Genomic DNA, 17,350 nt, shown 5'->3' on the forward strand with positions numbered 1-17,350 from the left:
CAGGGAGGGATTGAGGAGAGGGACGGAGCTGGGGGCAGAGCAGGGAGGGTTTGAGGAGAGGGATGGAGCTGGGGACAGAGGAGAGAGGGATGGAGGAGAGAGAGATGGAGCTGGAAAAGAGGAGAGAGGGACGGTACTAGGGACAGAGGAGACAGGGACGGTACTAGGGACAGAGGAGGGAGGGACGGTACTAGGGACAGAGGAGGGAGGGACGGAGCTAGGGACAGAGGAGAGAGGGATGGAGCTAGGGACAGAGGAGAGAGGGATGGAGCTAAGGACAGAGGAGAGAGGGACGGAGCTAGGGACAGAGGAGAGAGGGATGGAGATAGGGACAGAGGAGAGAGGAACGGTGCTAGGGACAGAGGAGAGAGGGATGGAGATAGGGACAGAGGAGAGAGGAACGGTGCTAGGGACAGAGGAAAGAGGAACGGTGCTAGGGACAGAGGAAAGAGGGATGGAGGAGAGAGGGATGGAGCTAGGGACAGAGGAAAGAGGGACGGAGCTGGAGAGAGGGATGGAGCTAGGGACAGAGGAGAGAGGGACGGTGCTAGGGACAGAGGAAAGAGGGACGGAGGAGAGAGGGATGGAGCTAGGGACAGAGGAGAGAGGAACGGAGGAGAGAGGGACAGAGCTAGGGACAGGGGAGAGAGGGACGGTGCTAGGGACAGAGGAGAGAGGGACGGTGCTAGGGACAGAGGAAAGAGGGACGGAGCTGGAGAGAGGGATGGAGCTAGGTACAGAGGAAAGAGGGATGGTGCTAGGGACAGAGGAAAGAGGGACGGAGCTGGAGAGAGGGATGAAGCTAGGGACAGAGGAGAGAGGGATGGAGCTTGGGACAGAGGAGAGAGGGACGGAGCTAGGGACAGAGGAGAGAGGGACGGAGGAGAGAGGGATGGAGCTAGGGACAGAGGAGAGAGGGACAGAGCTAGGGACAGGGGAGAGAGGGATGGAGCTAGGGACATGGGAGAGAGGGTCAGAGCTAGGGACAGAGGAGAGAGGGACGGAGCTAGGGACAGAGGAGAGAGGGACGGAGCAAGGGACAGAGGAGAGAGGGATGGAGCTAGGGACAGAGGAGAGAGGGACGGAGCTAGGGACAGGGGAGAGAGGGTCGGAGGAGAGAGGGATGGAGCTAGGGACATTGGAGAGAGGGTCAGAGCTAGGGACAGAGGAGAGAGGGACGGAGCTAGGGACAGAGGAGAGAGGGACGGAGCAAGGGACAGAGGAGAAAGGGATGGAGCTAGGGACAGAGGAGAAAGGGATGGAGCTAGGGACAGAGGAGAGAGGGACGGAGCTAGGGACAGAAAGGAGAGAGGGGTGGAGCTAGGGACAGAGGAGAGAGGGACAGAGCTAGGGACAGAGAGATGGACGGTGCTAGGGACAGAGGAGAGAGGGACGGAGCTAGGGACAGAGGAGAGAGGGACGGAGCAAGGGACAGAGGAGGGAGGGACGGAGCTAGGGACAGAGGAGAGAGGGATGGAGCTAGGGACAGAGGAGAGAGGGATGGAGCTAAGGACAGAGGAGAGAGGGACGGAGCTAGGGACAGAGGAGAGAGGGATGGAGATAGGGACAGAGGAGAGAGGAACGGTGCTAGGGACAGAGGAGAGAGGGATGGAGATAGGGACAGAGGAGAGAGGAACGGTGCTAGGGACAGAGGAAAGAGGAACGGTGCTAGGGACAGAGGAAAGAGGGATGGAGGAGAGAGGGATGGAGCTAGGGACAGAGGAAAGAGGGACGGAGCTGGAGAGAGGGATGGAGCTAGGGACAGAGGAGAGAGGGACGGTGCTAGGGACAGAGGAAAGAGGGACGGAGGAGAGAGGGATGGAGCTAGGGACAGAGGAGAGAGGAACGGAGGAGAGAGGGACAGAGCTAGGGACAGGGGAGAGAGGGACGGTGCTAGGGACAGAGGAGAGAGGGACGGTGCTAGGGACAGAGGAAAGAGGGACGGAGCTGGAGAGAGGGATGGTGCTAGGGACAGAGGAAAGAGGGACGGAGCTGGAGAGAGGGATGAAGCTAGGGACAGAGGAGAGAGGGATGGAGCTTGGGACAGAGGAGAGAGGGACGGAGCTAGGGACAGAGGAGAGAGGGACGGAGCAAGGGACAGAGGAGAGAGGGATGGAGCTAGGGACAGAGGAGAGAGGGACGGAGCTAGGGACAGGGGAGAGAGGGTCGGAGGAGAGAGGGATGGAGCTAGGGACATTGGAGAGAGGGTCAGAGCTAGGGACATAGGAGAGAGGGACGGAGCTAGGGACAGAGGAGAGAGGGACGGAGCAAGGGACAGAGGAGAAAGGGATGGAGCTAGGGACAGAGGAGAGAGGGACGGAGCTGGAGAGAGGGATGAAGCTAGGGACAGAGGAGAGAGGGATGGAGCTTGGGACAGAGGAAAGAGGGATGGTGCTAGGGACAGAGGAAAGAGGGACGGAGCTGGAGAGAGGGATGAAGCTAGGGACAGAGGAGAGAGGGATGGAGCTTGGGACAGAGGAGAGAGGGACGGAGCTAGGGACAGAGGAGAGAGGGACGGAGGAGAGAGGGATGGAGCTAGGGACAGAGGAGAGAGGGACAGAGCTAGGGACAGGGGAGAGATGGATGGAGCTAGGGACATGGGAGAGAGGGTCAGAGCTAGGGACAGAGGAGAGAGGGACGGAGCTAGGGACAGAGGAGAGAGGGACGGAGCAAGGGACAGAGGAGAGAGGGATGGAGCTAGGGACAGAGGAGAGAGGGACGGAGCTAGGGACAGGGGAGAGAGGGTCGGAGGAGAGAGGGATGGAGCTAGGGACATTGGAGAGAGGGTCAGAGCTAGGGACAGAGGAGAGAGGGACGGAGCTAGGGACAGAGGAGAGAGGGACGGAGCAAGGGACAGAGGAGAAAGGGATGGAGCTAGGGACAGAGGAGAAAGGGATGGAGCTAGGGACAGAGGAGAGAGGGACGGAGCTAGGGACAGAAAGGAGAGAGGGGTGGAGCTAGGGACAGAGGAGAGAGGGACAGAGCTAGGGACAGAGAGATGGACGGTGCTAGGGACAGAGGAGAGAGGGACGGAGCTAGGGACAGAGGAGAGAGGGACGGAGCAAGGGACAGAGGAGAGAGGGATGGAGCTAGGGACAGAGGAGAGAGGGACGGAGCTAGGGACAGGGGAGAGAGGGTCGGAGGAGAGAGGGATGGAGCTAGGGACATTGGAGAGAGGGTCAGAGCTAGGGACAGAGGAGAGAGGGACGGAGCTAGGGACAGAGGAGAGAGGGACGGAGCAAGGGACAGAGGAGAAAGGGATGGAGCTAGGGACAGAGGAGAAAGGGATGGAGCTAGGGACAGAGGAGAGAGGGACGGAGCTAGGGACAGAAAGGAGAGAGGGGTGGAGCTAGGGACAGAGGAGAGAGGGACGGAGCTAGGGACAGAGAGATGGACGGTGCTAGGGACAGAGGAGAGAGGGACGGAGCTAGGGACAGAGGAGAGAGGGGTGGAGCTAGGGACAGAGGAGAGAGGGACGGAGCTAGGGACAGAGGAGAGAGGGACGGAGCTAGGGACAGAGGAGAGAGGGACGGAGCTAGGGACAGAGGAGAGAGGGACGGAGCTAGGGACAGAGGAGAGAGGGGTGGAGCTAGGGACAGAGGAGAGAGGGTCAGAGCTAGGGACAGAGGAGAGAGGGACGGAGCTAGGGACAGAGGAGAGAGGGACGGAGCAAGGGACAGAGGAGAGAGGGACGGAGCTAGGGACAGAAAGGAGAGAGGGGTGGAGCTAGGGACAGAGGAGAGAGGGACGGAGCTAGGGACAGAGGAGAGAGGGACGGAGCTAGGGACAGAGAGAGGGACGGTGCTAGGGACAGAGGAGAGAGGGACGGAGCTAGGGACAGAGGAGAGAGGGGTGGAGCTAGGGACAGAGGAGAGAGGGACGGAGCTAGGGACAGAGGAGAGAGGGACGGAGCTAGGGACAGAGGAGAGAGGGGTGGAGCTAGGGACAGAGGAGAGAGGGGTGGAGCTAGGGACAGAGGAGAGAGGGACGGAGCTAGGGACAGAGGAGAGAGGGACGGAGCTAGGGACAGAGGAGAGAGGGATGGAGCTGGGGGCAGAGCAGGAAGGGATGGAGGAGAGGGACGGAGGAGAGGGATGGAGGAGAGAGGGATGGAGGAGAGAGGGATGGAGGAGAGGGACGGAGGAGAGGGACGGAGGAGAGGGATGGAGGAGAGAGGGATGGAGCTGGGGGCAGAGCAGGGAGGGATGGAGGAGAGGGACGGAGGAGAGGGACGGAGGAGAGGGATGGAGGAGAGAGGGATGGAGGAGAGGGACGGAGGAGAGGGACGGAGGAGAGGGACGGAGGAGAGGGATGGAGGAGAGGGATGGAGGAGAGGGATGGAGGAGAGAGGGACGGAGCTGGGGGCAAAGCAGGGAGGGATTGAGGAGAGGGACGGAGGAGAGGGACGGAGCTGGGGGCAGAGCAGGGAGGGATGGAGGAGAGGGATGGAGGAGAGAGGGATGGAGGAGAGGGATGGAGGAGAGAGGGATAGAGCTGGGGGCAGAGCAGGGAGGGATGGAGGAGAGAGGGATGGAGGAGAGGGACGGAGCTGGGGGCAGAGCAGGGAGGGATGGAGGAGAGGGATGGAGGAGAGAGGGATGGAGGAGAGGGATGGAGGAGAGAGGGATGGAGGAGAGGGACGGAGCTGGGGGCAGAGCAGGGAGGGATGGAGGAGAGGGATGGAGGAGAGAGGGACGGAGCTGGGGGCAGAGCAGGGAGGGATGGAGGAGAGAGGGATGGAGGAGAGGGACGGAGCTGGGGGCAGAGCAGGGAGGGGTGGAGGAGAGGGATGGAGCTGGGGGCAGAGCAGGAAGGGATGGAGGTGGGGGCAGAGCAGAAGAGAAGAAGAACACCTTTATTTAACCAGGTAGGCTAGTTGAGAACAAGTTCTCATTTGCAACTGCGACCTGGCCAAGATAAAGCATAGCAGTGTGAGCATACAACAAAGAGTTACACATGGAGTAAACAATTAACAAGTCAATAACACAGTAGAAAACGAAGGGGGGGTCTATATACAATGTGTGCAAAAGGCATGAGGAGGTAGGCAAATAATTACAATTTTGCAGATTAACACTGGAGTGATAAAAGATCAGATGGTCATGTACAGGTAGAGATATTGGTGTGCAGAAGAGCAGAAAAGTAAATAAATAGAAACAGTACGGGGATGAGGTAGGTGAAAAGGGTGGGCTATTTACCAATAGACTATGTACAGCTGCAGCGATCGGTTAGCTGCTCAGATAGCTGATGTTTGAAGTTGGTGAGGGAGATAAAAGTCTCCAACTTCAGCGATTTTTGCAATTCGTTCCAGTCACAGGCAGCAGAGTACTGGAACGAAAGGCGGCCAAATGAGGTGTTGGCTTTAGGGATGATCAGTGAGATACACCTGCTGGAGCGCGTGCTACGGATGGGTGTTGCCATCGTGACCAGTGAGCTGAGATAAGGCGGAGCTTTACCTAGCATAGACTTGTAGATGACCTGGAGCCAGTGGGTCTGGCGACGAATATGTAGCGAGGGCCAGCCGACTAGAGCATACAAGTCGCAGTGGTGGGTAGTATAAGGTGCTTTAGTGACAAAACGGATGGCACTGTGATAGACTGCATCCAGTTTGCTGAGTAGAGTGTTGGAAGCCATTTTGTAGATGACATCGCCGAAGTCGAGGATCGGTAGGATAGTCAGTTTTACTAGGGTAAGCTTGGCGGCTTGAGTGAAGGAGGCTTTGTTGCGGAATAGAAAGCCGACTCTTGATTTGATTTTCGATTGGAGATGTTTGATATGAGTCTGGAAGGAGAGTTTGCAGTCTAGCCAGACACCTAGGTACTTATAGACGTCCACATATTCTAGGTCGGAACCATCCAGGGTGGTGATGCTAGTCGGGCATGCAGGTGCAGGCAGCGACCGGTTGAAAAGCATGCATTTGGTTTTACTAGCGTTTAAGAGCAGTTGGAGGCCACGGAAGGAGTGTTGTATGGCATTGAAGCTTGTTTGGAGGTTAGATAGCACAGTGTCCAAAGACGGGCCGAAAGTATATAGAATGGTGTCGTCTGCGTAGAGGTGGATCAGGGAATCGCCCGCAGCAAGAGCAACATCATTGATATACACAGAGAAAAGAGTCGGCCCGAGAGTTGAACCCTGTGGCACCCCCATAGAGACTGCCAGAGGACCGGACAGCATGCCCTCCGATTTGACACACTGAACTCTGTCTGCAAAGTAATTGGTGAACCAGGCAAGGCAGTCATCCGAAAAACCGAGGCTACTGAGTCTGCCGATAAGAATATGGTGATTGACAGAGTCGAAAGCCTTGGCGAGGTCGATGAAGACGGCTGCACAGTACTGTCTTTTATCGATGGCGGTTATGATGTCGTTTAGTACCTTGAGTGTGGCTGAGGTGCACCCATGACCGGCTCGGAAACCAGATTGCACAGCGGAGAAGGTACGGTGGGATTCGAGATGGTCAGTGACCTGTTTGTTGACTTGGCTTTCGAAGACCTTAGATAGGCAGGGCAGGATGGATATAGGTCTGTAACAGTTTGGGTCCAGGGTGTCTCCCCCTTTGAAGAGGGGGATGACTGCGGCAGCTTTCCAATCCTTGGGGATCTCAGACGAGATGAAAGAGAGGTTGAACAGGCTGGTAATAGGGGTTGCGACAATGGTGGCAGATAGTTTCAGAAATAGAGGGTCCAGATTGTCAAGCCCAGCTGATTTGTACGGGTCCAGGTTTTGCAGCTCTTTCAGAACATCTGCTATCTGGATTTGGGTAAAGGAGAACCTGGAGAGGCTTGGGCGAGGAGCTGCGGGGGGGGCGGAGCTGTTGGCCGAGGTTGAAGTAGCCAGGCGGAAGGCATGGCCAGCCGTTGAGAAATGCTTATTGAAGTTTTCGATAATCATGGATTTATCAGTGGTGACCGTGTTACCTAGCCTCAGTGCAGTGGGCAGCTGGGAGGAGGTGCTCTTGTTCTCCATGGACTTCACAGTGTCCCAGAACTTTTTGGAGTTGGAGCTACAGGATGCAAACTTCTGCCTGAAGAAGCTGGCCTTAGCTTTCCTGACTGACTGCGTGTATTGGTTCCGGACTTCCCTGAACAGTTGCATATCACGGGGACTATTCGATGCTATTGCAGTCCGCCACAGGATGTTTTTGTGCTGGTCGAGGGCAGTCAGGTCTGGGGTGAACCAAGGGCTGTATCTGTTCTTAGTTCTGCATTTTTTGAACGGAGCATGCTTATCTAAAATGGTGAGGAAGTTACTTTTAAAGAATGACCAGGCATCCTCAACTGACGGGATGAGGTCAATGTCCTTCCAGGATACCCGGGCCAGGTCGATTAGAAAGGCCTGCTCACAGAAGTGTTTTAGGGAGCGTTTGACAGTGATGAGGGGTGGTCGTTTGACTGCGGCTCCGTAGCGGATACAGGCAATGAGGCAGTGATCGCTGAGATCCTGGTTGAAGACAGCGGAGGTGTATTTGGAGGGCCAGTTGGTCAGGATGACGTCTATGAGGGTGCCCTTGTTTACAGAGTTAGGGTTGTACCTGGTGGGTTCCTTGATGATTTGTGTGAGATTGAGGGCATCTAGCTTAGATTGTAGGACTGGCGGGGTGTTAAGCATATCCCAGTTTAGGTCACCTAACAGAACAAACTCTGAAGCTAGATGGGGGGCGATCAATTCACAAATGGTGTCCAGGGCACAGCTGGGAGCTGAGGGGGGTCGGTAGCAGGCGGCAACCGTGAGAGACTTATTTCTGGAGAGAGTAATTTTCAAAATTAGTAGTTCGAACTGTTTGGGTATGGACCTGGAAAGTATGACATTACTTTGCAGGCCATCTCTGCAGTAAACTGCAACTCCTCCCCCTTTGGCAGTTCTATCTTGACGGAAGATGTTATAGTTGGGTATGGAAATCTCTGAATTTTTGGTGGCCTTCCTGAGCCAGGATTCAGACACAGCAAGGACATCAGGGTTAGCAGAGTGTGCTAAAGCAGTGAGTAAGACAAACTTAGGGAGGAGGCTTCTGATGTTGACATGCATGAAACCAAGGCTTTTTCGAACACAGAAGTCAACAAATGAGGGTGCCTGGGGACATGCAGGGCCTGGGTTTACCTCCACATCACCCGCGGAACAGAGAAGGAGTAGTATGAGGGTGCGGCTAAAGGCTATCAAAACTGGTCGCCTAGAGCGTTGGGGACAGAGAATAAGAGGAGCAGGTTTCTGGGCATGGTAGAATATATTCAGGGCATAATGCGCAGACAGGGGTATGGTGGGGTGCGGGTACAGCGGAGGTAAGCCCAGGCACTGGGTGATGATGAGAGAGGTTGTATCTCTGGACATGCTGGTAGTAATGGGTGAGGTCACCGCATGTGTGGGAGGTGGGACAAAGGAGTTATCAGGGGTATGAAGAGTGGAACTAGGGGCTCCATTGTGAACTAAAACAATGATAACTAACCTGAACAACAGTATACAAGGCATATTGACATTTGAGAGAGACATACAGCGAGGCATACAGTAATCACAGGTGTTGAATTGGGAAAGCTAGCTAAAACAGTAGGTGAGACAACAGCTAATCAGCTAGCACAACAACAGCAGGTAAAATGGCGTAGACTAGGCAACGGGGCCAACAGATAAAACAAACAAGCAGAATGGAGTACCGTGATTTATGGACAGTCCAGCGTGCATCAGCTATGTAGCCAAGAGATCAGTGTCCAGGGGGCAGCGGTGGATGGGGAAGGGAAGCTGGACTGGCGAGTGTTATCCAGGTTAAAAAAACGAACAATGACTAAATAGCTTGTAGCTAGTTAGCTGGTTAGCTTCTGGAGGTTCTTGAGTGTGTTCTAAAAATAAATAAAAAATAATAGCGATTCCGTATCACATTGGGTGAGGCAGGTTTCCGGAAGGTATAAACAAATTAAAAGTCAAAAGAGATAGAAAGTAAATATGGGTCCGGTGGGCGTTTGGGACGCGGCGATTCAGGCGGTTAGCAGGCCTGTGCTAACAAGCTAACAGTTTGTAGGCCCGGGCTAGACAAGGTAGCAGTTAGCGGACCGGAGCTGGACAAGCTAGCAGTTAGCAGGCCGAATTAGCAAGCAGGGAGATAGCGAGGGCTAGAGAGTTAGCCTTTGGGGGACGTCGCGATGGGGTGAGTCTGTTTATTCCTCTTCATGCGGTGACATCGATAGACCGGTCGTGGGCCCGGGTATTGTAGCTCAGGAGTATGCTACGGTGGTAGCGCAGGCCGGGCTAGCTTCAAGCTAAGTGGGTGGAAACGCTAGCCAGGGGTAATCGTCCAGGGTTGCGGTTTAGCTAGATAGCTAGTTGTGAAGATCCAGCGTATTTGGAAGCTTAGGTTTAGCTCCATCCCTCCCTGCAGAGCAGGGAGGGATGGAGGAGAGAGGGATGGAGCTGGGGGCAGAGCAGGGAGGGATGGAGGAGAGGGACGGAGCTGGAGGCAGAGCAGGGAGGGATTGTGGAGAGGGATGGAGGAGAGGGATGGTACTGGGGGCAGAGCAGGGAGGGATGGAGGAGAGGGACGGAGCTGGGGGCGGAGCTGGGGGCAGAGCAGGGAGGGATTGAGGAGAGGGACGGAGCTGGGGGCAGAGCAGGGAGGGTTTGAGGAGAGGGATGGAGCTGGGGACAGAGGAGAGAGGGATGGAGGAGAGAGAGATGGAGCTGGAAAAGAGGAGAGAGGGACGGTACTAGGGACAGAGGAGACAGGGACGGTACTAGGGACAGAGGAGGGAGGGACGGTACTAGGGACAGAGGAGGGAGGGACGGAGCTAGGGACAGAGGAGAGAGGGATGGAGCTAGGGACAGAGGAGAGAGGGATGGAGCTAAGGACAGAGGAGAGAGGGACGGAGCTAGGGACAGAGGAGAGAGGGATGGAGATAGGGACAGAGGAGAGAGGAACGGTGCTAGGGACAGAGGAAAGAGGAACGGTGCTAGGGACAGAGGAAAGAGGGATGGAGGAGAGAGGGATGGAGCTAGGGACAGAGGAAAGAGGGACGGAGCTGGAGAGAGGGATGGAGCTAGGGACAGAGGAGAGAGGGACGGTGCTAGGGACAGAGGAAAGAGGGACGGAGGAGAGAGGGATGGAGCTAGGGACAGAGGAGAGAGGAACGGAGGAGAGAGGGACAGAGCTAGGGACAGGGGAGAGAGGGACGGTGCTAGGGACAGAGGAGAGAGGGACGGTGCTAGGGACAGAGGAAAGAGGGACGGAGCTGGAGAGAGGGATGGTGCTAGGGACAGAGGAAAGAGGGACGGAGCTGGAGAGAGGGATGAAGCTAGGGACAGAGGAGAGAGGGATGGAGCTTGGGACAGAGGAGAGAGGGACGGAGCTAGGGACAGAGGAGAGAGGGACGGAGCAAGGGACAGAGGAGAGAGGGATGGAGCTAGGGACAGAGGAGAGAGGGACGGAGCTAGGGACAGGGGAGAGAGGGTCGGAGGAGAGAGGGATGGAGCTAGGGACATTGGAGAGAGGGTCAGAGCTAGGGACATAGGAGAGAGGGACGGAGCTAGGGACAGAGGAGAGAGGGACGGAGCAAGGGACAGAGGAGAAAGGGATGGAGCTAGGGACAGAGGAGAGAGGGACGGAGCTAGGGACAGAAAGGAGAGAGGGGTGGAGCTAGGGACAGAGGAGAGAGGGACAGAGCTAGGGACAGAGAGAGGGACGGTGCTAGGGACAGAGGAGAGAGGGACGGAGCTAGGGACAGAGGAGAGAGGGACGGAGCTAGGGACAGAGGAGAGAGGGACGGAGCTAGGGACAGAGGAGAGAGGGACGGAGCTAGGGACAGAGGAGAGAGGGACGGAGCTAGGGACAGAGGAGAGAGGGGTGGAGCTAGGGACAGAGGAGAGAAGGTCAGAGCTAGGGACAGAGGAGAGAGGGACGGAGCTAGGGACAGAGGAGAGAGGGACGGAGCAAGGGACAGAGGAGAAAGGGATGGAGCTAGGGACAGAGGAGAGAGGGACGGAGCTAGGGACAGAAAGGAGAGAGGGGTGGAGCTAGGGACAGAAAGGAGAGAGGGGTGGAGCTAGGGACAGAGGAGAGAGGGACGGAGCTAGGGACAGAGAGAGGGACGGTGCTAGGGACAGAGGAGAGAGGGACGGAGCTAGGGACAGAGGAGAGAGGGGTGGAGCTAGGGACAGAGGAGAGAGGGACGGAGCTAGGGACAGAGGAGAGAGGGACGGAGCTAGGGACAGAGGAGAGAGGGGTGGAGCTAGGGACAGAGGAGAGAGGGGTGGAGCTAGGGACAGAGGAGAGAGGGGTGGAGCTAGGGACAGAGGAGAGAGGGGTGGAGCTAGGGACAGAGGAGAGAGGGACGGAGCTAGGGACAGAGGAGAGAGGGACGGAGCTAGGGACAGAGGAGAGAGGGGTGGAGCAAGGGACAGAGGAGAAAGGGATGGAGCTAGGGACAGAGGAGAGAGGGACGGAGCTAGGGACAGAAAGGAGAGAGGGGTGGAGCTAGGGACAGAGGAGAGAGGGACGGTGCTAGGGACAGAGGAGAGAGGGACGGAGCTAGGGACAGAGGAGAGAGGGACGGAGCTAGGGACAGAGGAGAGAGGGACGGAGCTAGGGACAGAGGAGAGAGGGACGGAGCTAGGGACAGAGGAGAGAGGGACGGAGCTAGGGACAGAGGAGAGAGGGACGGAGCTAGGGACAGAGGAGAGAGGGGTGGAGCTAGGGACAGAGGAGAGAGGGTCAGAGCTAGGGACAGAGGAGAGAGGGACGGAGCTAGGGACAGAGGAGAGAGGGACGGAGCAAGGGACAGAGGAGAAAGGGATGGAGCTAGGGACAGAGGAGAGAGGGACGGAGCTAGGGACAGAAAGGAGAGAGGGGTGGAGCTAGGGACAGAGGAGAGAGGGACGGAGCTAGGGACAGAGGAGAGAGGGACGGAGCTAGGGACAGAGGAGAGAGGGGTGGAGCTAGGGACAGAGGAGAGAGGGACGGAGCTAGGGACAGAGGAGAGAGGGACGGAGCTAGGGACAGAGGAGAGAGGGGTGGAGCTAGGGACAGAGGAGAGAGGGACGGAGCTAGGGACAGAGAGAGGGACGGAGCTAGGGACAGAGAGAGGGACGGTGCTAGGGACAGAGGAGAGAGGGACGGAGCTAGGGACAGAGGAGAGAGGGACGAAGCTAGGGACAGCTCTGTTGTTATTCCCCCCAGGTTCCATTCAACCAGCTTTGTTCTGTTCTGTTATTCCGCCAGTTTCCATTCATTCAGCTTTGCTCTGTTCTGTTATTCCTCAGGTTCCATTCATCCAGCTCTGTTCTGTTCTGTTATTCTCCCCAGGTTCCATTCATCCAGCTCTGTTCTGTTCTGTTCTGTTATTCCTCAGGTTCCATTCAACCAGCTCTGTTCTGTTATTCTCCCCAGGTTCCATTCATTCAGCTCTGTTCTGTTCTGTTATTCCCCCAGGTCCCATTCATCCAGCTCTGTTCTGTTCTGTTGTTCCCCCAGGTTCCATTCAACCAGCTCTGTTCTGTTATTCTCCCCAGGTTCCATTCATTCAGCTCTGTTCTGTTCTGTTATTCCCCCAGGTTCCATTCATCCAGCTCTGTTCTGTTCTGTTATTCCCCAGGTTCCATTCATCCAGCTCTGTTCTGTTATTCCCCAGGTCCCATTCATCCAGCTCTGTTCTGTTCTGTTGTTCCCCCAGGTTCCATTCATCCAGCTCTGTTCTGTTATTCCCCAGGTCCCATTCATCCAGCTCTGTTCTGTTCTGTTGTTCCCCCAGGTCCCATTCATCCAGCTCTGTTCTGTTCTGTTATTCCCCAGGTCCCATTCATCCAGCTCTGTTCTGTTATTCCCCAGGTTCCATTCATCCAGCTCTGTTCTGTTGTTCCCCCAGGTTCCATTCATCCAGCTCTGTTCTGTTCTGTTATTCCCCAGGTTCCATTCATCCAGCGCTGTTCTGTTACACTGACCGATGTAAATAATGGATGATATATCATTGAACCTGACACCTTTAGGGAAATCAGGTGAACCACATACCCTAGTTTATTTAGTAGCATGATGGTTAAACACAGTTACCTAGAACTAGCTGAAAGGTATTCACGTTTCAGAGAGACAAGGTGATGTAGGCTGATAGGGTGGGTGTACACTTTATACAAGAACTGAGTTCAAACCTGCCTTCGCTCAATAATACTGTAGCTAGATATATAATAGGTGTAAAGATATGAACTATTACATGTCAACAACATTGTAGCTTATATATTTCCCCTTTCTGTTCAGTACTATATCTGTTAGAATTGGAACGTGGTCGGTTGATATCCACAGAAATAACCTACAAGACAGTAAACCAGAGAAATAACCTACAACACACACAGTAAACCAGAGAAATAACCTACAACACACACAGTAAACCAGAGAAATAACCTACAACACACACAGTAAACCAGAGAAATAACCTACAACACAGTAAACCAGAGAAATAACCTACAACACACACAGTAAACCAGAGAAATAACCTACAACACACACAGTAAACCAGAGAAATAACCTACAACACAGTAAACCAGAGAAATAACCTACAACACACACAGTAAACCAGAGAAATAACCTACAACACACACAGTAAACCAGAGAAATAACCTACAACACACACAGTAAACCAGAGAAATAACCTACAACACAGTAAACCAGAGAAATAACCTACAACACAGTAAACCAGAGGGGCCGAGAAAGACGTCAGCTTCGGTGACGACACACCGAGTTCTCTGTTGAGAGACAAGAACTTGTCTTGAGGCAGTTGTTTTTTATTTTCATGTTCTACTACAGTGTAACAGCATGGACATATAAAAGGGCATTATAGTGAAACCTTATTGGACCAGAATAGACCCCCCCCACACTGCGTTCCCTGCTAACAAAAATGTTAAAAAGCACCACAGTGAGGTAAACAAGGCATCACCATTAGATACCAGAGAGAGGGAACGTTAACAACAAACGAAACATCAACGGTAAACGTTAAAAACAACAGAATCAAGGGTGGCTGGACTCCTGTAGCTTCAACGTTGCCCGTCCTGTCATTTCATAACAAACTGTTTTTAACAGAAGGAGGCGAGGATGGGGGGGGGGGGGCATAAAAACCCTGGATTGCTGGTGCCATGTATTGGCCAATGAGAGGCTTTGAAGCCAGTGGTCGGCCATATTGCCACTCTCTAGTAAGATCAGTCCTCCATAGGAATGAGTGGAATTCTACAGTATTTCAGTTAAATGAAAAGGACAAAATGACATGTATTTAAGTCTTTTTTGTTGTAGTGAGGACAGTAACATTAGTACTCTAAAAATTATACTTTAAGATTGAAAAAAAAATACATTTTTACATTTATTTATTTTTACAATGGAGGAATACCAAGATGGCTTCAATACAGCGCCCCCTGTCAGTCATCCAGAGTTTATATACATCATTGGGCCAGACAAGCCGAAGAGCTCACTCACGTTCTCTCACACACAGAGCGAGCTGTCAGGTTGGAGCTGCTAAACGACACTTCCAGATATTATAAAGGGTTACTGTGTGTGTGTGTGTGTGTGTGTGTGTGTATTTAGGTGACTGTGGAGTTCTGGTGCTGTGGAGTTCTGGTGCTGTGGAGTGCTGGTGCTGTGGAGTGCTGGTGCTGTGGAGTTCTGGTGCTGTGGAGTTCTGGTGCTGTGGAGTTCTGGTGCTGTGGAGTTCTGGTGCTGTGGAGTTCTGGTGCTGTGTAACAAAACAAGCATTCCTTGGTTTCAGAATGAAAGAATTCTCCTCAGAATGACACGATTACAGCATCCACTGTCTTCTTTCAGCTGAACATAAAAACAACATATAATAGTCATTCATAAATGCAAAATAGAAGAAAAAACAACAGCCAGACGCATCTCTTTCACTTCAGATTTAAACATGTACTCTTTAAGTATATATAGATTCCTCTCTAAACAACCAGATGTCCACATCATAATACAATGGCACTGAATGAGACCCAGGTCATACCATGTTCACAACATCGGTTTAGCTTACAGGTGAATGAACGAGGCCCAGGTCATACCATGTTCACAACATAGGTTTAGCTTACAGGTGAATGAACGAGGCCCAGGTCCTACCATGTTCACAACATAGGTTTAGCTTACAGGTGAATGAACGAGGCCCAGGTCATACCATGTTCACAACATCGGTTTAGCTTACAGGTGAATGAACGAGGCCCAGGTCATACCATGTTCACAACATCGGTTTAGCTTACAGGTGAATGAATGATACAACACATAAATGATTGTCGCCCTTCTTCGCTTCCGACTGAACCTCTCTTATTGAGTGTTGGATAAATTGTTTAGCTATAAATTGGAGAACATTTAGCTTAATAAACAATTGAATCAGAGCTCCATCTACATAAACGTACGAATAGAAGACCAAAAATAGAAAAGTGTTGAAATAAAATAAAGGACAGTCCTATGCAGTATAATCGAGGTGAGGAGGAAGCTGGGTTGTGAACAGAGTGGGTACTGTATAATAGTGTGTTTATATAGCTGGTGCTGGACTGTGTGTGTGTGTGTACTTCTTTGACCTTTAACCCTTGTTATATTGCCCTTCATATAAGAGTATTAGGCAACGTCCCGATTCTCCACACTTCTCCCGAAATGCGCACTTGCATTCTCCTCAGCATGGATTTAAAAGCATAGTACAGTAACGTCAATTTCAAAATGAATAAACCATTTGACTTCCTGTGTCCCAGCCAACCAGCTAGCTGCACCAGTGGGGTTGGCCTCTGCCACCTGTCAATCACACAGTTAAACCTATCACAGAGCTTCTGAATACTTTAGTCCAGAGAGAGAGAGAAAGATTGCTGTGCCTGCCCAATTGGAGAGAGAGAGAGATGTAGAGGGAGCGAGAGATGTAGGTAGAGCGAGAGATTAATGTAGAGAGAGAGAGAGATTAATGTAGAGAGAAAGAGAGATTAATGTAGAGAGTGGGAGAGATTAATGTAGAGACAAAGAGATATTAATGTAGAGAGAAAGAGATATTAATGTAGAGAGAAAGAGATATTAATGTAGAGAGCGAGAGAGATTAATGTAGAGAGAGAGAGAGATTAATGTAGAGAGAAAGAGATATTAATGTAGAGAGAGATTAATGTAGAGAGAGGGAGAGATTAATGTAGAGAGAAAGATATATTAATGTAGAGAGAGAGAGAAATTAATGTAGAGAGGGAGAGAGATGTAGAAGGAGAGAGAGATGTAGAAGGAGAGAGAGATGTAGAAGGAGAGAGAGAGTGAGAGAGGGATATGTGGAGGGAGAGAGAGGGAGATGTAGAGGGAGAGAGAGGGAGATGTAGAGGGAGAGAGAGGGAGATGTAGAAGGAGAGAGAGAGCGAGAGAGGGATATGTGGAAGGAGAGAGATGTAGAGGGAGAGAGAGAGATGTAGAAGGAGAGAGAGAGATGTAGAAGGAGAGAGAGAGATGTAGAAGGAGAGAGAGAGCGAGAGAGGGATATGTGGAGGGAGAGAGGGAGATGTAGAAGGAGAGAGAGAGATGTAGAAGGAGAGAGAGAGCGAGAGAGGGATATGTGGAGGGAGAGAGAGGGAGATGTAGAGGGAGAGAGAGGGAGATGTAGAGGGAGAGAGAGGGAGATGTAGAGGGAGAGAGAGGGATATGTGGAAGGAGAGAGAGGGAGATGTAGAGGGAGAGAGAGGGAGATGTAGAGGGAGAGAGAGGGAGATGTAGAGGGAGAGAGAGGGAGATGTAGAGGGAGATGTAGAGGGAGAGAGAGGGAGATGTAGAGGGAGAGAGAGGGAGATGTAGAGGGAGAGAGAGGGAGAGAGAGGGAGATGTAGAGGGAGAGAGAGGGAGAGAGAGGGAGATGTAGAGGGAGAGAGAGAGAGATGTAGAGGGAGAGAGAGAGATGTAGAGGGAGATGTAGAGGGAGATGTAGAGGGAGAGAGAGGGAGAGAGAGGGAGATGTAGAGGGAGAGAGAGGGAGATGTAGAGGGAGAGAGAGGGAGATGTAGAGGGAGAGAGAGGGAGATGTAGAGGGAGAGAGAGGGAGATGTAGAGGGAGAGAGAGGGAGAGAGAGGGAGATGTAGAGGGAGAGAGAGGGAGATGTAGAGGGAGAGAGAGAGAGATGTAGAGGGAGAGAGAGGGAGATGTAGAGGGAGAGAGAGGGAGATGTAGAGGAGAGAGAGGGAGATGTAGAGGGAGAGAGAGGGAGATGTAGAGGGAGAGAGAGGGAGATGTAGAGGGAGATGTTGAGGGAGATGTAGAGGGAGATGTAGAGGGAGATGTAGAAGGAGAGAGAGGGAGATGTAGAGGGAGAGAGAGGGAGATGTAGAGGGAGAGAGAGGGAGATGTAGAGGGAGATGTAGAGGGAGAGAGAGGGAGATGTAGAGGGAGAGAGAGGGAGATGT

General features: G+C 53.1%; 1 protein-coding gene across 1 annotated transcript in view; it reads right to left on the reverse strand.

Annotated features, from left to right (window-relative positions):
- Positions 1 to 13,721: 13,721 nt before the first annotated feature.
- Positions 13,722 to 17,350, reverse strand: part of LOC109903304 (zinc finger protein 704) — a 63,585-nt gene continuing 59,956 nt past the window's right edge. Inside the window, exon 10 of the mRNA XM_020499932.2 lies at positions 13,722 to 14,764. The gene's annotated coding sequence lies outside the window, so the exon portion shown is untranslated. The remainder of the gene's footprint in view (positions 14,765 to 17,350) is intronic.

Source organism: Oncorhynchus kisutch, linkage group LG14 (assembly GCF_002021735.2).
Source record: "Oncorhynchus kisutch isolate 150728-3 linkage group LG14, Okis_V2, whole genome shotgun sequence".
NCBI classification, from domain to species: Eukaryota; Metazoa; Chordata; class Actinopteri; order Salmoniformes; family Salmonidae; genus Oncorhynchus; species Oncorhynchus kisutch.